Here is a 24,339-nt window from a genome sequence, read left to right as displayed (position 1 = left end):
TCATGCTAGTTTGGTCCTCCCGAAATCTTGCAAAACAGCCAATTCCGGGGTGCTGACCTGGTGTGGACCCCCTGGATTTTGGTTCGACCCCAGCCTCAAAATGGCTTTTCTCTTGAGAGTCACTCGAGTTCTCAGTATGTCGCCGCAAGCAATTGGAAACTGGCCTAGTTTGGTTTGAGGTCTTAATCTTGAGATTTATTCGCTTTTTTAAAAAATGTGGCCAATAAACATTTTCTACAGAGGGTTTACTGTGCGACTGGTAGCAACTAACAAGATTTGTTTCACCTTCTATGAAGCTTCCGTTCTCAGGGGAAAATAGACTATATAAATGTAGGCATATACATTTCGGGTATTCTTAGTGCAATGAAGAAGTAAAACAGGATCATGTGATGGGGGAGGATGCTTGAAATAGAGTGACTCACCGGGAGGGCCAGTGTGAGGGTATAACATTTGTCCTCAGACCCGAATGATGAAAAGGGACCAGCTATTTCTATAATTGAGGGAAGAAGGCCAGCAGAAGGAACAGGAAGAAGGAACAGCAAGTACTTACTGCACTCTTCTTTGACTGTAATATAATTGAACAGAGAGATGAATAGATTTTAAAGGTGTTTTTGATCTTTAAACCTATATGTATATTGTTTATGTATATTTTTTTATGATGCTCCATGAATTAAGGCCGTTTAATGAAAGGAGCACCATGTTTAGGAGTCCTGACATCGGACGGTTGCTACTCTTTTCTTTACTCTGGGTGATGCTTGTGGACAAAAACCGATTTTACTCATTGTTCCTCTAATGTCCAGCACATAGTACCTGCTTAATAAATACTTGTTGGATTGAGACCTTGGTCAAGCCATCTTGTTCATCTCTTTGTGATGTTATTGACCATCCCTTCCTTTCTATATCTCATCTGTTCCCCTTCTCCTAAGTTTGAAAATTACAGTCTTTCTCTTCTCTGCTTCTCCTTCTCTTACTGCCCTCCCCACTTTGAGCAGTGACCAGGCCCTTGAAAATACCCCTCACACTTGTCCTCTTGTCTCCATTTCCACTGCCCAAGTTCAGGTCCCTGTCACCTGACCTAGACTTGGAGACATATGAAACAGATATAGAGGTGCCTTGAACAATCTCGGGGAAGTGGGAGTGGGCGGTGGAGAAAAATGCAAGCACAACACATGGTTAAGAGTGAAACAGCCAGTTACTGAGGTGCAACAGCTTTCCTGTTGGTCTCCTCCATACCAAATTATGCTCCCCTAATTAAATCGCCATTCTTTCATGAGATTTATATTTCTAAAATTCAGTTCACATTTTGTTAAAGGACCTTGCTTTTAAAAACTTCCGTGGGTTTCCATTGCACACAAATACAGTCTAAATTCCTTAGTCATGCACTTAGGACCCTTTGCAATCTGCCTCCTCATCTCTTTCCAACTTTTTCTCTTGACATTTTCTTTCTCACAGTTCACCCTATTCCCTCCCTATTACTTTTCTGCTTCAATATCTGTGTGGATTGGATTCCAGTCGAGAATGCCTACTGAAATCCTATGTACTTGTGATGGCCTATCCCTGATGCCACTTTTCCACCTCTTGGGAGAAGTGTTCACTGATCGCCTCATTGGCATTTTCATAAAGATTTGTTTATCTTTCACGTTTTGCACTATTGTTACTCCAGATGATAGAAGGTGGTGAATAGGGGTTTAAGCTCTGAGTCAAATGTAAATATCAGGCCTCAATTTACTCACCCAGGAACCTTGGGCAAGGTGTATGGCATCTCTAAGCCTCAGTTTTTTCATTTGCTTAATGGGAATGATGATGGTGGTGGTAGTGTTGGTGGTACTTTATTTGAGTTATGGTAAGAATTTAATTAAGATAATGAATGTGAAATATTTGGTATAGTATTAGCATTCCATATGTATTGAATTAAACCAGACTCTCATCTATCAGAGGAGGGAGAGAAAGTTGATCAGTAAAGTTCACTTTACCTCTGAAATTCTATGACTATGTAATCTTTTTAAAATACTTTTCTGAAAATAATATCTTAGTGGAAACTACCTGGATCTTTTTAGTGTCTGGGAGAATATACATCTATGAAAGGTAGTGAGGAGATGGGAGAAGAACGTGTGCAGAAGTACTTTGAAAACCTGTGATAGACTTAGAAAAAGACATCTTGTATGCACACAGAGTAATATAATGGACTGTGGAGACTCAGAATCCAGAGGTTGGAAGGGAGGATGCAAGATAAAAAGCTACATATTGGGTACAATGTATACTACTCAGATGACAAGTGCACCAAAGTCTCAGATTTCATCACTTTCATTTGTATAACCACCAAAAATCACTGATACCCCAAAAGCTATTGAAATAAAAACATTTTAAGTAAAATTAAAAGATTAGCTTCAATAACCTACAAAAAGACACTGACCCTAAATTTAAAGTAAAATTTTAAATTTAAAAATATTGTTGTACTTATTTCTGAATATTGATCACATTTGTTTTCTAGTGATAACCTTACTAACAGCAGAGGAGTTCCCCTAACCTTGTTACCTTCCCAATCACTGAATTCCTCTAATATTAGTAAGTAACTCTGTTTCAAGTGAGGTTACAATGTGTCTTTGCCAATAACTAGCTGGGTACCCTTGAGCAACTCATTTCACGATTTTATGCCTCATTTTCTCATCTGTCCAATGCTAATAATAGTATCAGAGCTGCCTACCTCAGAGTTGTGAAGATACAATGAGAACAGAGCTGAGAAAGTCCTTGAACAATTCGAGATGATAGTCGTCTGGCATTAAGCACACTGCTGATCTTCAGGGTCAGGTGATGGTTTTAGATTAGTGAGTCTCAGAGCAGACTTCACATTAGACTCATCTAGGGTGTTTTAAAAGCTATCAATACCAAGACTTCATCTCCAGAGATTCAGATTTAATTGGCCTGGGATGGAGCCCAAATATGGGAGCTTAAAAAATATCAGGGGTGATTTTGATATGCATTGGTTTAGATTTAAAGCAGGGAAAACAAAACAAAATCAGAAATTAAATGAGGACCTCCATATGTTGCTTGACAAAGTCTTAGTCTTAGTAGTGTGAAATTATGAGCTTGACTGATTTTCCCCCTGATTTTACTAAACCAACCATTTGTTGACATCATGGAGCCACAGCCTCAGGTTACAGTTTATAACCTGAATTTTCCCAGGCATAGAAGCCTGTCCAGTGATACAGCCAGAGCCACATGAAGATTTAATGTGTGGATCTCAGTTTCCATCTCTTAGGAGTGATGAAGTTGGAAAAGAAAAAGACAATGGAAAGGAAAAAGAAAGGGATAGGCTATGGACCAAGGTATAGAAGAAAGAGGCTCTGGGCAGGAGACAGACAGGGCAGAGCACAGAGGAAACACTGTGCTTGATTTATTGAACCAGTTTTGTTTAGGTTGCAAACTGGTGGCTAGAGAGCCAAATTAAGCTTGTGAGCATATTTTATGTGACTTACACTTTCTTTTAAAATTAGTTGAAATTAGTTGCCAACTCTTAAATATCAGAATTTCACTTAAATTTTTTATTTCTGGCATTTATTGAAAAAAAAAAAAAAAAAAAAAAGACTAGGCTCATTCCTCCCACTGGTTGGAGGGAAATAGATGGGACACGTGTTCTCCAGTTCCTTATGTCCAGTCTGCTTTGCCCATTTATCTTGCTTACCTGAGCACTAGCTGCTTTTGTTTTAACTTTTAAATCTGGGGATCTTAACACTGGCTGCACATAAGAATGCTCTCCCCTGTACAGCATTTAAAATAACCATGCTTGGATCCTGTACTATACCAACTAAGTCAGAGACTGTTGTGTGTGTAGTGTCCCCTTATCACTTTTTTTTTTTAAAGCTCTCCAGTTTGTTCCAGTGTCCTGTTACACCTGAGGCCTACTGGCCTATCAAGGCAACTATTCAAGAGATTTGTCTACAAGTCCACCTTCTTATCTTTGAAAGTGATCCATTAAGAAATAGTGTATAGAATCATTAATTCAGAGAACTGGGAGAGGTCTTTGAGAGAGCAGCCATTAATCCAATCTTCTTATTTTAAGGTGAGGAGACAGAGACCCAGAGAGGAGAAAGGAATTTTTCTGAAACTATAACAGTTATCTGGTATTGAATTATGTAGTGTCTTTTATTACATTTTCTCTTTTCAAATAAAAGTCTATTTTTAAAGTTTCTTTTTATAAATGATCCTCTTTATATGCACCACTTTGAGAAACTTTAAAGTTCTCATTATTTCTGTTTTTCCTTGAGTATTTTGTTAGGAGTCATAACTTAGCTAGGGCTTAAAAACACACACACAAAACTGTATCCATCTTTTTTAGTACAATAGCTATCCTTGATCAGAAATATCTTTAGAACAAAAAACATATATGTGCAAAGAAAGGGATTTTTCTCAAGGGCTGAAATATTACAGGCTGTTTTCAGCTGCATGAGGTTTTAGTAATTATTTAAATCCATTAATTTTCAATTGATGAGAAATATTTTTATTTTTGTTGGTATTCACACTACTCATATCTACTCACTGTTCTAATTAATTAAGATTCAATTCTTTTGGTGTTTTTTTAAAATGGAATATACAGTCTGTCCTCCTATATCCAGTTACAGGTAGACCTCATTAACTTTAGAGTTTATTGATATTTTCTGTCTTAAATAAATTGGAATAGTTTCAAAATTTCTGAAATATAGATAAGTTAGTTACCAACATCATAAGCTGGTCACGTTGATAATGGGCATTTAAAAGGTCATATGGGAACTTGAAGACAAGAGGAATTATGGAGCGATTAAGAGCAGGTGTTGGGATCCTGTTAAGATAGGATGCAGTGGGCAATTTGTCCAAGGAAGTTAGCGGTTCATCTCCATGCCCCACAAAGAGAGGGTCCATACTCACCCCCTGTGAGCTTCCTTTAACACAGGGCTTCTTGTCCTTCACACTACTGACATTTGGTGCCAGACAACTCTTTGTTGTGTATGGCTGTCTTGTGCACTGTATGATGTTTAGCAGCATCCCTGGTCTTTCTCAACTAGATGTCTGAAGCACCCCCTCACTTATTGCAACCCAAAATGTCTCCAGGCATTGCCAAATACCTCCTGGGGGCAGGGAGAGGAACATAATTGTCCCCAGTTGGGAACCATTTCTTTAATACAACTCATTCTCTGGACTTTTAGAAATCATGCCAAGAATTCTTAAACATTCCAGGCATAGTGGCCGGGACAGTAATGATAAATACCTTCCATTTATATGGTACCTTACAATATTAAATGTATTTTTACATAAGTCCCACATGCCCAGATCAAATGTAAAGGAAATTATATGGTAAACTTAATGAAAACTATGAGTTAGGGTTATCCACATTGCTTCAGGTTCCCATTTTTGTTCTGTTTTCCATGGGGAGATGGCATTTGTGATGTTCACTGAATATATTGTCTGCAGGCAGGGGATCATAGCTTTCTTTTTAAATTTAGTCCTCATTTTTATTGTTAACACGTGTTTACTGTCACCATGTACTAGACCTTTGAGGTGTATGGTCCTTGTCCCCAAGGAATTGAAATAAAAGGATTACTAAAATATGAGAGCCCTTGCTATAAGCCAGTGAGTACACAAAACTGCTGTAAGAATTCATCACAGGTAAACAGTCAAGCAGGTTCTCAACTGGGGCAATTATGTCCCTCTCCCTGCCCCCAGGAGGTATTTGGCAATGCCTGGGTTGGTCATTGGAGAAAGGCATCACAGAAGAGTCGGCTCGAGTTTTTTAAAAAAGCAAGTAAGCTGGGCTTTGAAAGAAAGTCATACTTAAGTTAGCATAGGCTTCACGGGAAGGTAGAGAGAATGTGTCCAGGACCAGGGGGATGGTGTGAACAAAGCAGAAAACTGCGTAAGAGTAGACCCATTGCACGAATGGAAAGTCAGAAGGAATGTAGTGGGAGCATAAGTTAAAGAGAAAGCTGTCTGCGATTCTAGAGATTAGACCTCATCCTGTAGAGGGAACAGTTATGATTGGCAAGGCAGAAAGAGGAATGTGCAAGACCATGTTTTCAGGAAGAATCTGCCTCTCTAGGTGGGAGAGGGCAAGAAGCAGGAGGTAGCATGGCGGAGAGTGACTGTGGCAAAGTTCAAGCTGTGAAACTGTAAGGAATAAGGGAAAGGAAAGGGACTTTATGAAGGAATGTTGGCAGGACTTGGCAACTGATTAGATATGAGGCTGTATGAAAGCCATACCCAAGTTTCAAGTCTGAGTGACAAGGAGAATGCGCATTATATCTTTAACAGAAATAGAATGCTGGCATGTGAGGTCAGGTAATGCGTCCTGCTTTAGGCATGTGGAGTCTGAGGTAATGACAGATATCCTAATGGAGTAGTCCAGAAGGCAGCGGGAGTCTGAAAAGAATTTATGGAAATGTTTCTGAGAAGGAAAGATCCTGAGAGATCACCTCTCCCTCCTGCCCTCTCATTTTACAGATGAAGAAACATGTGACATGTTAAGTGGCATGATCATGATCAAGTTGTATTTATGAGGGAGATCCTATTTCATAATGCAAAGGAATTCTAGTTTTATAAAGTGAAAAAGACTGGGAAGAAAGATCTGAAAGATGCTTTTGTAGAATGAAACTTGACACTACAGCCCTGAAGCCCTAAAAAGGAAAGAATTTGGAATGCGTGGAGCAAGAAGAGTGGAGGCCCAAAGAGCTACTTCTACACAGAAAGTTGAGAGGAGGAGGGATCTGGCAGAGGAGACCAAGAAGCAGCTCTTGGGAGGATGCATTGTGGAGTTATTTGGGAGAAGTCAGAAAACAGGAACAGTGGTTACAGTAACTTACAGGACCCGGGCCAGACACTGTTCTAAGTGCCGCACATGTACCAAGTCATGGAATCTTTATGACTGTATCAGATGGGTATTTCTTTAAGTCCATTTTACAGATGAGGAAACTGAGGCAAAGAGAAGTTAACCTTCTTGCCTGGGGTTACACAGCTCCTAAGTGGTGGAGCCAGAATTTACTAATCAGGCATGATTTCAGAGGAGTGGTGGCAGTAGTAAGTAGTTTAGAGACTGCTAGCAGTAAAGAAAGGGGTGTAGTGATAGTTCAAGGTTCTAGACAGAGTTATATTCCAGATAAAGAGCTCTGAGAATGATGGATGTCAAGAAGTCAGGGAAGGCAGAGAGGAATTAGAGAAACAAGATCCTAGTGGAGGAGCCGGGATCTTAAGCACAGGTTAAACCGATAGTCTTGGGCAAAAAGAGACTAAAACTACTTATTTTTCTGAGACCATTTACTAGCTTCCCAGGTTTTTCACTACCAAAGGCCATTTTTATTATTCCCACCTTTCAAGAGGCCCAGATTTTCAAAGATTTTGATGATCAGCTTTAATTTTTATTTTAATTAAAGTACAAATTATATGCAATGCAGGGTCCAGATATTAAGTATACTGTTTAATGAGTTTTGAGTGTTGACTTTAATATATTAATTCATTTCCTATTTTTATTACTCAAAGGTATATAAAATTCCCAATCAAAATTTAGGATTATCACATCAAGTTAATGCAGTCTTGCTAACAGTATGGATACCTGACCATTTAGTTAACTTGTTTAGCCTGTTTGAGGCCTTTTGAAATATAGGTACATATTAGTTCTTAGATCCTTATCACTATCATCTATGAACCCTGAGAATCCAAGAACCCCAAGTGGGTAAACAAACACAGTCAGTTATGGGACTAGCTGGCCCGGAATTATAGGACCATTGTTGACCTTAGGCTTAACCCTTTCTTTCTCCGCTTTAAAAATTATGTGTATTTAAGGTGTGCAACATGATGTTTTGGTATACATATGCATGGTAAAATGGTTACTAGAGTCAAGAAAATTAATATATCCATCATCTCACATGGTCACTTCTTTTTTGTGGCAAGTGCACCTAAAATCCACTCTTCTAGCAAAAATCTCAAATATACAATACAATATTACAGATATATACAGATATAACATTCCTAATCCAAAAATCCAAAACCCTGGCTGGGCACGGTGGCTCACGCCTATAATCCCAGCACTTTGGGAGGCTGAGTTAGGTGGATCATCTGAGGTTAGAAGTTCAAGACCAGCATGGCCAATATGGTGAAACCCCATCTCCACTGAAAATACAAAAATTAGCTGGGCATGATGGCATGTGCCTGTAATTCCAGGTACTCGGGAGGCTGAAGCAGCCTCTTGAACCTGGGAGGCAGAGGTTGCAGTGAGCGGAGATCTCATCACTGCACTCCAGCCTGGGTGACAGAGCAGGATTTCATCTCAATAAATACATGCATAAATAAATAGGTAAACACATTCTAAAAAGTCCAAAACCCACAACGTTCCAAAACCTAAAACTCTTTGAGCACTGACATGATGCCCAAGTACAACATTTTACATCTAACCTCCTGTGATAGGTCACTGTCAAAATACAGTGAAAACTTTGTCTTATGCACAAAATTATTAAAAATATTATGTAAAATGCCTTCAAGGTATATTTGTAAAGTGTATACGAAACAAATGAATTTCAAGTTTGGACTTGGGTCTCATCCCAGTGTATCTTATAATATGTATGCAAATATTCCAAAATCCAAAAAATCCAAAATCTGAACTATTTCTGTCAGAGGCATGTGAACCAGAGCAACTCCATCTTAAATAGGAGCTGGGTAAAATGAGGCTGAGACGTACTGGGCTGCATTCCCAGATGGTTAAGGCATTCTAAGTCACAGAATGAGATAGGAGGTCAGCACAAAATACAGGTCATAAAGACCCTGCTGATAAAACAGTTTGCAGTAAAGAAGATGGCTAAAACCCACCAAAATCAAGACGATGATGAGAATGACCTCTGGTCCTCCTCACTGCTACACTCCCACCAGCACCATGACAGCTTACAAATGCCATGGCAATGTCAGGAACCCTATATGGTCTATAAATGGGAATCATGAATAACTCACCCCTTGTTTAGCAAATCATCAAGAAATAACCATAATCAGCAACCAGCAGCCCTTGGAGCTGCTCTGTCTATGGAGTAGTCATTCTTTTATTCTTTTACTTTCTTAATAAACTTACTTTCACTTTACTCTATGGACTCATCCTGAATTCTTTCTTATGCGAGATCTAAGAACCTCCTCTTTTGGGGTCTGGACTGGTACCCTTTTCCTGTAACATCTTTCTGGCAACGACGAAGGGGCTATAGTGCAGAAACCCCCAGTAAGTGTTGGGGTCTTGTAACATCTTTCTGGAGACCGTGGAAGCGAATATTGTGAGGAAACCCCTGATCCAAAGGCTAGCTTTGGGTAAGTGGTGCGGTCCTATAACATCTTTCTGGCCACCGCAGAAGCAACTAGTGAGGGAACCACCCAACCCGAAAGCTAACTTTTTTGAGTAGTAAGTGGTAGGGTCTGGTAACATTTTTCTGCCAAACCCTGAAGGTACAATACTGAAGAAGCCTCCCAACTCAAAGGCAATAGACTGATCAGCCGACTTTGGGTAAGTGATGGGGCACCTGGGTAAAGAATGGGATTGGGTTAGAGGCCCAACTTAGGAGAGTTAGAGTTTCTTCTAAGACAGAGATGGTTAAAGGGTCCTCTTGATAAAAAAGCAAGGACACTTGACCATAATGGGTTAGAGGCCCAAATTTGGAGGGTTAGAAATCCTTCCAAGATTTAGGGTGTTAGAAGTCCCTCTCAGTAAAGTCCTTCTCAGTAAAGTCCTTCTCCTCTCAGTAAAGTCCTTCTCGGCTAAGAATGGGCTTGGTACTATGGCCTGTTAACTGCTATTCTCTTTGGATTAATCTGCTTGGCAGTCTCTGCTGGTGGCTGTGGGTGACAGGACTAGGCATGTACAGAATCTTGGGACATGGAATGCTTTTTCCTCCCTAAAAGGGGAAACTTGAGAGCTGATGGGACTGCTGGAAAAGATCACTTCTTGACTGACAAGTGACCATCTGAACTTTTCAGTGGTGCTGCAATGGGTGGGTCTTTCTCTGGCCTCCCTGAGCATTTCGCCTTCTCCACCCTGCCACGGGCAACGTTTTTCTCTCTCTCCTTTCCCTTTCTTATCTTTTCTATTACTCAGGGTGACCATCTTACCCCAGACCACATGTTGAAACTCTTGGTTGGAGGTTGGGTTAACAATGATGGGGGCAAGTTTGAGCCTTGCCAGTTTGATATTGGGTGTTAAGCAGAGTGGCTAGTGCCTATGTTTTGTCACACATATTTTGTTCTGGCCAGATGGAAAAAGATGATTTTCCTTTGTGTTGCAGCTTGGCCCCCAGGGTAGTGATGCAGCCAGCCAGGTCTCAGGGAGAGGGAACCCAGAAGCCTGGCATGCTGGCAAAAGGGTAAGAATTTCTTACCAGCCAGACTTCTGGTCTCTCTCTGTGTGTGTGTGTGTGTATGTATTTTGTGTATGTGTGTGTGTGCAAACTGGATGAGGTTTCCTTCTGGTCAGTCCTTGGGAGCTTGACCTTGCAACCCCGTGGCAGTACTTTCTCTTGTTCTCTGCCATTACAATGGCAGCCCGGGTTCGGGATTGAATTCCCAGCTTAAGGGATCATCCTTTGTCTTCTATTTGTCTATGTATTTATATGTATTATGTGTGTGTAATATAAAAGAACTTTAATTAATTGGTTTAACAATAATGAGTTTAAATCAAATATTTTATCACATAACTAAAAAGTGTAATGCCTTTTAGTTCATGTGACTTAAGTAATCTTTGGGAAATAAAAACAGTTTTAAAGATTATTGGTAAAATGAAGACATTTGGTCTAAATTATGCAGGTCAGATATTAAGTTTGCTAAATGCCTTAAAGTTGTAAACTGCCGCTTTGACTTTTTTTTTGAGATGGAGCCTCACTCTGTTGCCCAGACTGGAGTGCAGTGGCGCAATCTCGGCTCACTGCAAGCTCTGCCTCCCAGGTTCACGCCATTCTCCTGCCTCAGCCTCCCGAGTAGCTGGGACTACAGGCGCCCGCCACCACACATGGCTAAGTTTTTGTAATTTTAGTAGAGATGGAGTTTCACCATGTTAGCCAGGATGGTCTCGATCTCCTGACCTTGTGATCCACCTGCCTCGGCCTCCCAAAGTGCTGGGATTACAGACTTGAGCCACCACACCTGGCCCTTTGACTTTTGAAAATTGTTCAATTTACCTACTTTGGCTACTTTGGAGCATTAGATTCTAGATAAGGCAAGGGACATGTGGAGTTAGCCACACACCGTAGCTATGCTGGAAAAAGTCGGTCCTTATCTGCATTTCTGTGTGTTATCCTAGGCTGCACACCTAGTACATAATTAAAATCCCAAACTTACCAAAGTTTTCATCAAAAGTAAAAGAGTTAGCATTGTAACATATAATTAAGACTACTGAAAAAACAGTTCTACATGCAAAGTGTGCAAGAAAAGTGAAATGTGTTTTTGGTGAAAGATTATAAGAACGTATGGGAATGTGGATTTTTCTTGCCCAAATTAAAGGATTAAAGAATTGTTTTAAGTTAGATAGAATAAAGCCGAAGGTTTAAGCAAGTTATGGAAAGTGTGTAAAAAACGAATCTTGTAAAAAAAGATTCTGTATGTGGACATTGGCTAAAACTAAAGGGGTATTATTATTCAGTTTTTCCATAAGTTAAACATTGGAATAAAAGCACAACAGGTTTTTCTTAGAGGAAAAACCTTCTCATGCTCTGCTCTTTAACAAAAATTTGTAAAGGCTTATAAAAGGTTTATGAAAATCTTACCTTATGGTCAAACTGATCAAGATTAAATACTTTATCTATAAGGTTTCATTAAGAATTAGGTTTGACATCAATGATGCACTAATGCAACAGAGACATTTGGCTTTTTTGGTTTAAGAGTTATGTAGGAAGCATTATCAAATATAAAATGGTGTTTGGTTTTCTTTGGGCTATATTCATATAAATATGTTACTGGTATGTGTTCCAAAATAATGGGAAACTTCTACAATTCTGATACAACTTAGTGTATGTTATTAATAATTATAATTGTTACATAAAATTATTGCGTGCACAGAGGTAACCCAAATTTCCTAGTCAATCGTGGCTTTAATAGTGGCTGTTCTAAAAGATTTTTTCATCCACAGACAATCGTTTTCTTGTTTTAATCCTCTTTAAAAGGTGGTTTTATAATCAACAATAGGACTTTGACAGATGTCCTAAAATGCAAGCTTCTGATAACTTTGGAAATTGTGACATTAGAATAGAAGAAAACATTTTCAGAACTCTCATAGAGAGGTGAAATGTTCATGAATATCAAGCAGAACAGGAATTAACTAAATTAACCGAAACAATAGAAGACTAAAGTAATCTTTTGACTTTGCTTAAAATGTTGCTGACCCTTTGTTTTGTTTTTCAGAGTCAAGGAAACTTTTCTTTTGAGCTATTTACAGCTTGTAGCAATTATGTAAAGTATATTCCTCTGAACAAAATTTGGAGCATGTTTGTTTCTCTCTACCTGATTTCTCCAGAATCTGGAAACTATCTGTGAGTATTCTTAACTTTTAGCAATATAGTTATTTGCATAAGTGCAGTAAGAATCTGTTTTCTATTGTAACAGAACGCGATTGGAGAAACTGGTTATTTTACCAAGGCTTTGACTGGAATAGCATGCTTTCCTTTGAGGAATCAAACTTGACTTGTAAAACCAGTAAAATCCCTTTGGGGAACTGGCCTCATATTTGCCTACACAGTCCCTGTACAGGGTTTCTAACCTGTTGTAAAAATGTCACTTTCTAATAGGTCCAGGAGTCCCAAGTTATCTTGGGACCTCAAAAGGAGAGAAATTTACCCAACTCATAGATGTTTCAGGGTTCAAACTCATTGCAAGGCTTGGTTCTAAAAAAGTCTTATCTGAGATTCCTTCTATGGAGCAGAGTTCCATCAAAGTCAAATTACAAAAGGCTTATGTGAAAAATAATTATTCTTGCTGCACTTCATACAAAAAATCAGGCCAAGTATAATAAAGCAAATCAGTGTTACTATGACTTGTCTTTAGTAAAAAATGGGAAACTGGAGAGAGAAACTGTGTTTCAAGAGCTATGCTACACTTGTTATTAAATTCTAGTCTCATCAGTTGCTTTTAAGTTAGTTCCTGCAATTTAGGCTAACCCTGCTTATTCCTGTGAACCAACCAGTGATCTCTAGCTGTTGCTCAGACAAACAAGACGGATGAGTAATGTAAAAATCTAGATCAATATTCTAATTCTGGACATAATGGAATCATCTAGCAATGTCATATCAGCTTGGTTCCATCAGTTGCCCTTATAATTTGGAAAGCCTTATAATTTAGTTTACTTGAGATAATTTTACTTATTTTGCTTTACTCTTGTGGAATACACTGCTATGGCACTCTGTATAGGAATAAGGATAAGCTTACTCAACGTTTTCTTAAATCGAACACTTATTAATCTTCCAAATATCACTTTTTGTCAGAATTTAAGAGTCATGAATGTCCCTCACCATACTGATGCTTTCTGACTGAGCTCCTCTCTACCCTGAACACAAGATATTTCATAGTTAGGCAGGAATACCATCACTCCTATTCAGCCCGAAGAAGTTACTAGAGATGGATCTTCATCCCTTTGCAACCCTTAGGATTAAGGGTTCTGTTATAAAAGGAAGGGGGGAAATGTCAGAGGCATGTGAACCAGAGCAACTCCATCTTAAATAGGAGCTGAGTAAAATGAGGCTGAGAGCCACTGAGCTGCATTTCCAGATGGTTAAAGCATTCTAAGTCACAGAATGAGATAGGACGTTAGCACAAAGTACAGGTCGTAAAGACCTTAATGATAAAACAGGTTGCAGTAAAGAAGCTGGCTAAAACCCACCAAAACCGAGATGGTGATGAGAGTGACCTCTGGTCGTCCTCACTGCTCCACTCCCACCAGTGCCATGACAGTTTACAAATGCCGTGGCAACATCTGGAAGTTGCCCTGTATGGTCTAAAAAGGGGAGGCATGAACAATCCACTCTTTGTTTAGCATATCATCAAGAAATAACCATAAAAATGGGCAACCAGCAGCCCTTGGAGCTGCTCTGTCTATGGAGTAGCCATTCTTTTATTTCTTTACTTTCTTAATAATCTTGCTTTTGCTGCCGGCTGGGCGCGGTGGCTCACGCCTGTAATCCCAGCACTTTGGGAGGCCGAGGCCGGTGGATCACAAGGTCAGGAGATTGAGAGCACGGTGAAACCCCGTCTCTACTAAAAATACAAAAAATTAGCCTGGCGCGGTGGCGGGCCTCTCTAGTCCCAGCTACTCAGGAGGCTGAGGCAGGAGAATGGCATGATCCCGGCAGACGGAGCTTGCAGTGAGCCGAGATCGCGCCACTGCACTCCAGCCAGGGGGACAAAGCGAGACTCTGTCTCAAAAAAAAAAAAAAAAAAAAAAAAAAAAAAAAATCTTGCTTTTGCTTTGCACTGTGGGCTTGCCCTGAATTCTTTCTTGCGTGAGATCCAAGAACCCTTTTATGGGGTCCAGATCAGGACCCCTTTCTTGTAACACCTCTGGTCTCAAACATTTTTGATAAGGAATACTCAAACTGTATTAACTACAGTCCTCGTGTTGTTCATTTGCTCCCTAGACTTACTCATCTTACATATCTGCAAATTTATATCCTTTGACCTACATTTCCACATTTCCTCCCCAAACTCTTTGTAACACCTGTTTTATTCTCTATGTCTATGTATTACTTTTTTTTTTTTTTCAAAAAAAGATACCATGTATACATGAGATCCTGCAGTATTTTTCTTTCTGTTTCTGGCTTATTTTACATACCATTATGTCCTACAGATTCATCCATGTTGTGGCAAATGAGAGGATCCCCTTCTTTTTTAAGGTTGAATAACATTCTATTTTATATGTGCCTGTGTTTCTTATCCATTCACATCCATGGGCACTTAGATTGTTTCCGTATCTTGGCTATTGTGAATAATGCTGCAATGCACATGCAAATAACATTTCTATGTGCATAGAAAAACCATGGAAGACCATACAACAATATACATATAGTGATCGTCTCTACTTGCTGAAATAACAGGTGAACTGTTTTCTTTCTGCTTGTATTATTCCATTTGAAAAATTGTATTTTCTAACTTTTCTACCAAATCTATATTAGTTAATTCATTCATGTATTCATTTTTAATAAATAAATTAGCAAGAATGAATATATATATTATACTTTAAGTTCTAGGGTACATGTGCACAACATGCAGGTTTGTTACATAAGTATACATGTGCCATGTTGGTTTGCTGCACCCATTAACTCATCATTTACATTGGGTATTTCTCCTAATGCTATCCCTCCCCCAGGCCCCCACCCCATGACAGGCCCTGGTGTGTGATGTTCCCCTCCCTGTGTCCAAGTGTTCTCATTGTTCAATTCCCACCTATGAGTGAGAACATGCAGTGTTTGGTTTTCTGTCCTTGTGATAGTTTGCTCAGAATGATGGTTTCCAGCTTCATCCATTTCCCTTCAAAGGACATGAACTTATCCTTTTTTATGGCTGCATACTATTCCATGGTGTATATGTGCCACAGTTTCTTAATCCAGTCTATCATTGATGGGCATTTGGGTTGGTTCCAAGTCTTTCCTGTTGTGAATAGTGCTGCAATAAACATACGTGTGCATATGTCTTTATAGTAGCATGATTTATAATCCTTTGGGTATATACCAGGTAACGGGATTGCTGGGTCAAATGGTATTTCTAGTTCTAGATCCTTGAGGAATCGTCACACTGTCTTCCACAATGGTTGAACTAATTTACACTCCCACCAACAGTGTAAAAGCATTCTTATTTCTCCACATCCTCTCCAGCATCTGTGATTTCCTGACTTTTTAATGATTGCCATTCTAACTGGCATGAGATGGTATCTCATTGTGGTTTTGATTTGCATTTCTCTGATGACCAGTGATAATGAGCATTTTTTTCATGTGTCTGTTGGCTCCATAAATGTCTTCTTTTGAAAAGTGTCTGTTCGTGTGCTTTGCCCACTTTTTGATGGGGTTTTTTCTTGTAAATTTGTTTGAGTTCTTTGTAGACTCTGGATATTAGCCCTTTGTCAGATGGGTACATTGCAAAAATTTTCTTCAATTCTGTAGGCTGCCTGTTCACTCTGATGGTAGTTTCTTTTGCCGTGCAGAAGCTCTTTAGTTTAATTAAATCCCATTTGTCTATTTTGGCTTTTGTTGCCATTGTTTTTGGTGTTTTAGTCATGAAGTCCTTGGCCATGCCTATGTTCTGAGTGGTATTGCCTAGGTTTTCTTCTAGGGTTTTTATGGTTTTAGGTCTAACATTTAAGTCTTTGATCCATCTTGAATTAATTTTTGTATAAGGTGTAAGGAAGGGATCCAGTTTCAGCGTTCTACATATGGCTAGCCAGTTTTCCTAGCACCATTTATTAAATAAGGAATCCTTTTCCCATTGATTGTTTTTGTCAGGTTTGTCAAAGATCAGATGGTTATAGATGTGTGGTGTTAATTCTGAGGCCTCTGTTCTGTTCCATTGATCCATATATCTGTTTTGGTACCAGTCTCATGCTGTTTTGTTTACTGTAGCCTTGTAGTATAGTTTGAAGTCAGGTAGCATGATGCCTCCAGCTTTGTTCTTTTTTTCTTAGGATTGTCTTGGCAATAAGGGCTCTTTTATGGTTCCATATGAACTTTAAAGTAGTTTTTTTTTTTTTTTCCCAATTCTGTGAAGAAAGTCATTGGTAGTTTGATGGGGATGCATTGAATTTATACATTACCTTGGGCAGTATGGCCATTTTCACAATATTGATTCTTCCTGTTCATGAGCATGGAATGTTCTTCCATTTGTTTGTGTCCTCTTTTATTTCAGTAAGCAGTGGTTTGTAGTTCTTCTTGAAGAGGTCCTTCACATCCCTTGTAAGTTGGATTCCTAGGTATTTTATTCTCTTTGTAGCAATTGTGAATGGGAGTTCACTCATGATTTGGCTCTGTTTGCTGTTACTGGTGTATGGGAATGGTTGTGATTTTTGCACATTGATTTTGTATCTGGAGACTTTGCTGAAGTTGCTTATCAGCTTAAGGAGATTTGGGGCTGAGATGATAGGGTTTTCTAAATACACAATCATCTCATCTGCAAACAGGGACAATTTGACTTCCTCTTTTCCAATTGAGTACCGTTTATTTCTTTCTCTTGCCTGGTTGCCCTAGCCAGAACTTCAACACTATGTTGAATAGGAGTGGTGAGAGAGGGCATCCCTGTCTTGTGCCAGTTTTTAAAGGGAATGCTTCCAGTTTTTGCCCATTCAGTATGATATTGGCTGTGGGTTTGTCATAAATAGCTCTTATTATTTTGATAAACGTTCCATCAATGCCCAGTTTATTGAGAGTTTTTAGCCTGAAGCACTGTTGAATTTTGTTAGAATCCTTTTCTGCATCTGTTGAGGTAATCATGTGGTTTTTGTCGTTGGTTCTGTTTATGTGATGGATTAGGTTTATTGATTTGCGTATGTTGAACCAGCCTTGCATCCCAGAGACGAAGTCAACTTGATCGTGGTGGATAAACTTTTTGATGTGCTGCTGGATTCGGTTTGTCAGTATTTTATTGAGGATATTTGCATCAATGTTCCTCAGGGATATTGGCCTAAAATTCTCTTTTTTTTGTTGTGTCTCTGCCGGGCTGTGGTATCGTGATGATGCTGGCCTCATCATCATGAGTTAGAGTGGCTTCCCTCTTTTTCCATTATTTGGAATAATTTCAGAAGGAATGGTACCAGCTCCTCCTTGTACTTCTGGTAGAATTCAGCTGTGAATCCATCTGGTCCTAGACTTCTTTTACTTGGTAGGCTGTTAATTATTGCTTCAATTTCAGAGCCTGTTAGTGGTGCATTCAGAGATTCAACTTCTTCCTGGTTTAGTGTTGGGAGGGTGTATGTGTCCAGGAATTCATCCATTTTTTCTAGATTTTCTAGTTTATTTGTGTAGAGGTATTTATAGTATTCTCTGATGGTAGTTTGTACTTCTGTGGGATTGGTGGGGATATCCCCTTTATCATTTTTTATTGCATCTATTTGATTCTTCTCTCTTTTCTTCTTTATTAGTCTTGCTAGTGGTCTATCAATTTTGATGATCTTTTCAAAAAAACAGCTCCTGGATTCATTGATTTTTTTGAAGGGTTTCTGTGTCTGTCTCCTTCAGTTCTGCTCTGATCTTAGTTATTTCTTGCCTTCTGCTAACTTTTGAATTTGTTTGCTCTTGCTTCTCTAGTTCTTTTAATTGTGATGTTAGGGTGTCAATTTTAGATCTTTCCTGCTTTCTCTTGTGGGCATTTAGTGCTATAAATTTAAAGACACTGCTTTAAATGTGTCTCAGAGATTCTGGTACGTTGTGTCTTTGTTCTAATTGGCTTCAAAGAACGTATTTATTTCTGCCTTCATTTTGTTATTTACCTAGTAGTCATTCAGGAGCAGGTTGTTCAGTTTCCATGTAGTTGTGTGGTTTTGAATGAGTTTCATAATTCTGAGTTCTAATTTGATTGCACTGTGGTCTGAGAGACAGTTTGTTGTGATTTCTGTTCTTTTACATTTGCTGAGGAGTGCTTTACTTCCAACTATGTGGTCAATTTTGGAATAAGTGCAATGTGGTGCTGAGAAGAATGTATATTCTGTTGATTTAGAGTGGAGAGTTCTGTAGATGCTGTTAGGTCCACTTGGTGCAGAGCTGAGTTCAAGTCCTGGATATCCTTGATAACCTTCGTTCTCATTGATCTGTCTATTGTTGACAGTGGGTGTTAAAGCTTCCCATTATGATTGTGTGGGAGTCTAAGTCTCTTTGTAGGTCTCTAAGGACTTGCTTCATGAATTTTCGTGCTCCTGTATTGGGTGCATATATATTTAGGATAGTTAGCTCTTCTTGGTGAATTGATCCCTTTACCATTATGTAATGCCTTTCTTTGTCTTTTTTGTTCTTTGTTGGTTTAAAGTCTGTTTTATCAGAGACTAGGATTACAACCCCTGTTTTTGTTTGTTTGTTTGTTTGTTTTTTGCTTTCCAGTTGCTTGGTAGATCTTCCTCCATCCCTTTATTTTGAGCTTATGTGTGTCTTTGCATGTGAGATGGGTCTCCTGAATACAGCACACTGATGGGTCTTGACTCTATCCAATTTGCCAGTCTTTGTCTTTTAATTGGGGCATTTAGCACATTTACATGTAAGGTTAATATTGTTATGTGTGAATTTGATCCTGTCATTATGATGTTAGTTGGTTATTTTGCTCATTAATTGATGCAGTTTCTTCACAGCATTGATGGTCTTTACAATTTGGCATATTTTTGTGGCAGCTGGTACTTGTTGTTCCTTTCCATGTTTAGTGCTTCCTTTGGGAGCTCTTGTAAGGCAGGCCTGGTGGTGACAAAATCTCTCAGCATTTGCTTGTCTGTAAAGGATTTTATTTCTCCTTCACTTATGAAGCTTAGTTTGGCTGGATATGAAATTTTGGGTTGAAAATTCTTTTCTTTCAGAATGTTGAATATTGGCCCCCACTCTTTTCTGGACTGTAGAGTTTCTGCTGAGAGATCTGCTGTTAGTCAGATGGGCTTCCCTTTGTGGGTAACCTGACCTTTCTCTCTGGTTGCCCTTAACATATTTTCCTTCATTTCAACTTTGGTGAATCTGATAATTATGTGTCTTGGGGTTACTCTTCTCAAGGAGTATCTTTGTGGTGGTCTCTGTATTTCCTAAATCTGAATGTTGGCCTGCCATGCAAGGTTGGGTAAGTTCTCTTGGATAATATCCTAAAGAGTGTTTTCTGACTTTGTTTCATTTTCCCCATCACTTTCACATATACCAGTCAAATGTGGATTTGATCTCTTCACATAGTTCCATATTTATTGGAGGCTTTGTTCATTGCCTTTTACTCTTTTTTCTCTAAACTTCTCTTCTCACTTTATTTCATTAATTTGATCTTCAGTCACTGATACCCTTTCTTCCACTTGATCGAATTGGCTATTGAAGCTTGTGCATATGTCACGTAGTTCTTGTGCCATGATTTTCAGCTCCATCAGGTCATTTAAGGTCTTTTCTACACTGTTTATTCTAGTTAGCCATTTGTCTAATGTTTTTTCAAGGTTTTTATTTTCCTTGTGATGGCTTCAAACATCCTCCTTTAGCTCAGAGAAGTTTGTTATTACCAACCTTCTGAAGCCTAGTTCTGCCATCTTGTTAACCTCATTCTCCATCCAGCTTTGTTCCATTGCTGGTGAGGAGCTGCAATCCTTTGGAGGAGAGGAGGAGCTCTGGTTTTTAGAATTTTCAGCTTTTCTGCTCTTGTTTCTCCCCATCTTTGTGGTTTTATCTACCTTTGCTCTTTGATGTTGGTGACCTACAGATGGGATTTTGGTGTGGATGTCCTTTTTGTTGATGTTGATGCTATTCCCCTTTGTTTGTTAGTTTTCCTTCTAACAGTCAGGTCCCTCAGCTGCAGGTTTGTTGGAGTTTGCTGGGGGTCCACTCCAGACCCTGTTTGCCCAGATATCAATAGCGGAGGCTGCAGAACAGCAAATATTGCAGAACAGGAAATATTACTGCCTGATCTTTCCTCTGGAAGCTTCGTTCCAGAGAGTCACCTGCTTGTATGAGGTGTCAGTCAGCCCCTACTGGGAGGTGTCTCCCAGTTAGGCTACACAGGGATCAGGGACTCACTTGAGGAGGCAGTCTGTCTGTTATCAGAGCTCTAACATTGTTGGAGATCCACTGCTGTCTTCAGAGCTGTCAGACAGGGATGTTTAAGTCTGCAGAAGTTTCTGCTGCCTTTTCTTCAGCTATGCCCTGTCCCCAGAGGTGGGGTCTATAAAGATAGCAAGCCTTGCTCCACTGTGGTGGGCTCCACCCAGTTTGAGCTTCCTCGGCTGCTTTGTTTACCTACTCAAGCCTCAGAAATGGCGGATGCCCCTCCTGCTGCCAGGCTGCTGCCTGGCAGGTCAATCTCAAACTGCTGTGCTAGCAGTGAGCAAGGGTCTGTGGGCGTGGGACCTGTTGATCCAGGTGCAGGATACAATCTTCTGGTGTGCTGTTTGCTGAGACCTTTGGAAAAGCACTGTATTTGAGTGGGGGTGTCCTGGTACAGTCAGTCATGGCTTCCCTTGGCCTGGAAAGGGAAATTGCCAGACCCCTTGCGCTTCCTGTGTGAGGCAACACCCCGCCCTGCTTCGGCTCACCCTCCGTGGGCTGCATCCACTGTTCAACCAGTCCCAATGAGATGAACCAGTTACCTCAGTTGGAAATGCAGAAATCACCCGTCTTCTACTTTGTTCACGCTGGGAGCTACAGAATGGAGCTGTTCGTATTTGGCCGTCTTTGAACGGAACACAACAGAGATCAAGAAATAATATTTTTTAAAAGAACCATTTCTGTTCTTCAAAATGCTTACAATATAATACTCAATGAAAGAAGTAGGCTAAAAACAATCTAAAATCACCAGTGCTAAATTAAGGAAGAGAAGGAAGAGGAACTAGAGCTAGAGAAAGGAAATAAATAGAAAAAAGGAAGAAAAAAAGGAAGAAAAATCTTAACAGTGGCCCATTTGGGGGTGGCAAATTTCTTTTACAATATCTGTTCTGAAGATTCTACAGTGAGTATGTGTTACTTTATTTATTTTTTGAGACAGGGTTTCACTCTCAGGCTGAGCACAGTGACATGATCACAGCTCAGTGGAGTGTTGACCTCTCCAGGCTCAGTGCACATGTCTTTATGAGGTGGTAATTTCATTTTCTTTGGGTATATATCCAGAAGTGAGATTACTGTGTCATATAAACCAGTAAAGTTCTACTTTTAATTTTGTTAGTAACTTCCATACTGTTTTCTATAATGGCTCACCAAATTACCTTCCCTCCAACAGGGTACAAAGATTTCCTTTTCTCCATACCTTTGCCAACACTTGTTATCTTTTGACTTTTGATAATGGCTGTCCTAAGAGCTGTGAGGTGATAGCTCATTGCAGTGTGGATTTGCATTTCCCTGATGGTTGATAATGTTAAGCACCTTTTCACATACTTGTTGGCCATTTTTATGTCTTCTTTGGAGAAATGTCTATTAATACTTTCTAAAAATCACTGACCTAGCTTTTATAATTGCTTCTTAGGAGTTGAGCTAGAAGAGGTCTGATTATATTAGTTCTTCACAATAAGAAACCAATGATGATTCATAACAAGTTTTAGAATTAATTGTATGTGGCAAGATATGTAGTGCTACCCAATTTTTGTCATTATTTAACTTTGATAGTGATGCAGTGGTATTGTTTAAGAAGGGGCTTCTTGCCTTTTAGAAATTCATGCTGAGATATTTACAGATGATATGATATCAAGGACCTGCTGCAAAATAATTCCAGGTGATGGTGGGCATAAAAAATCCAACAAGACAGGCCTGAATTGATAATTGAAGTTGGTATATGGGAGTTCAGTATACCATTGTCTTCTTTTACACATGTTTAAAATTTCCAGTAATAAAAACAATTTTTTAAGGGAAAAATAAAATTAAGGATGGATATCAGTCAGGGTTTAGTTTCATTTAACAGAGATCTGTTTATGCTGAGGAAAACAGATTTAATACAGGGAATTCAGTGTCTAAAAATTTGTTAAAATTACTGGCAGTGCACTCTCTAGGCTGGGCCTCTAGGAGTAATTAGCATAACAACACATGCAACTGGCTTGCTAAGGTTAAATGCTATCTGTGCCTCCTTCAGGAAGTCTGGAAATCAGGAAGCCATTATCTCAAGTGCATGCTCCAGGAACACATCACTTAAGCCAGATCTGATGATCAGGAATCATAGCCACAACTGTTGGCGCCAGGGCTACCAGCTGCTGCTGCACCTGCTAGAATGGTACCAGCAAAGTGGATGCCTTGCTCTGGCCACCACCACTCTCCCATTGGTGGAATCTAAATTATATCTAGAACCCTAGCTGCAAGGGAGTGTGGGAAATGTAGTTTTCAACTTTCTATCCTTTATAGAACTGGGCTAAAAAGAGGTGGCAACAAATATTGAGTGGACCAATCCACCAAAAAGTGTTAGCAATTAGGCTGTCAGTACTGTTCCCAGTACAAGGAAAGTCTTCCCTCTCCTCCAATCAAATATTACCTATTGTTAGACACAGTTCAGGTCCTATCTCTATTAAAGTAAGCCTTACCTGATCTCTCCTGGCCTCATTGATTTCTCCACTTTCCTTTCTTCTTTCCTTCCTTGTTTCCTTCCCTCCTTCATGCATGTATGCACTGTGTAGGTGTGTGTGTCTCTGAACTGGGCTTATTCTTCATTCTGCCATGTAGTTTAGTCTATATCATGCAAATGTTTTGAGGTACAGTGTCATTTTAGATAGGTTAGTCTCGCTTGGTTAAATAGGCTCTAGGTGACTTAAGGCCAGATAAGTTTCTTTGTGTATCCTTTCCTTTGATGTATAACACCATGTAGTATAAATAGCAAGATTATGTATTTTACGTTGGTACTATTAATAAATTGTACCAATAAGCATACCAAGAAATTGATGCCTTCCTTAAGTACCTCACAAGATTGTGGTAAGGATCAGAAATGTTCTGTGCTAAATAAATTTTAATTTGTAACCTATTATAAATGTTGACAGATAGTAATTATGGTTGTGTTAACACGAAGATCTTCATATGATGACCCTAGTCTGCCTTTTAATTAATCATATAGCTTGATGATTATTTCTATCTTTCAGTGAAACTATAGTTCTTTGTTTCTTGAACTCAATCTGCACTTCCCACTTCTGGGCTGTTGACCATGTTCTCCCTCCACTGAGAAATCTCAGCTCAGGCCCCATCTCCATCTGTCAATCTCCTCTCCACCAACCAGTCTGAATGTCCAGCAATAACCGGTTAGATATCAATTTCTGGCAGAGTTAACCAAGTATCAACAGTAGTGATATAGATCTGTGCTTACTGACATAACTCAGGATAGGAAATGATATCTTAAGAGAAAAAAATGTTTTAAAAACTCAATGTTTGGTATAATTTCCATTTTTGTAAATGTGTATATATTTTTTATTTGTACTCATTCTTTCATTTGACAGATATTTATTGAGTGTCTACTGTGTGCCAGGCACTATATCTATGTGCATAGAAAAACCCTGGAAGGCCATACAACAGTATATATAGAGAGTGATCGTCTCTGCTTGCTGAGATAACAGGTGAACTTTTTTCTTTTTGCTCATTTTATTCCATTTGAAAAATTGTATTTTCTAACTTTTCTACCAAACCTGTATTAATTAATTCATTCATTTATTCATTTATTTTTAATAAATAAATTAGTATTTATTAATAAATAGTATTTTTAAAAGAATCA

General features: G+C 39.1%; 1 protein-coding gene across 6 annotated transcripts in view; it reads left to right on the top strand.

The window, feature by feature from the left end:
• SLC38A1 (solute carrier family 38 member 1) overlaps positions 1-24,339 on the top strand; it is an 87,056-nt gene that overhangs the window by 2,434 nt on the left and 60,283 nt on the right. For 3 of the 6 annotated variants that reach the window (XM_025401127.1, XM_025401126.1, XM_025401125.1), the window contains exon 2: positions 24,068-24,184. The exons of 1 other annotated variant lie outside the window; for it this stretch is intronic. The gene's annotated coding sequence lies outside the window, so the exon portion shown is untranslated. Of the gene's footprint in view, positions 1-492; positions 543-12,381; positions 12,510-24,067; positions 24,185-24,339 lie in introns of those variants that run through there. 2 more of the 6 variants (XM_025401128.1, XM_025401129.1) reach the window with 2 other exon arrangements.

The sequence above is a fragment of the Theropithecus gelada genome, chromosome 11 (assembly GCF_003255815.1).
Source record: "Theropithecus gelada isolate Dixy chromosome 11, Tgel_1.0, whole genome shotgun sequence".
Taxonomy (NCBI): domain Eukaryota; kingdom Metazoa; phylum Chordata; class Mammalia; order Primates; family Cercopithecidae; genus Theropithecus; species Theropithecus gelada.
This window is presented reverse-complemented; position numbering and strand designations above follow the sequence as displayed.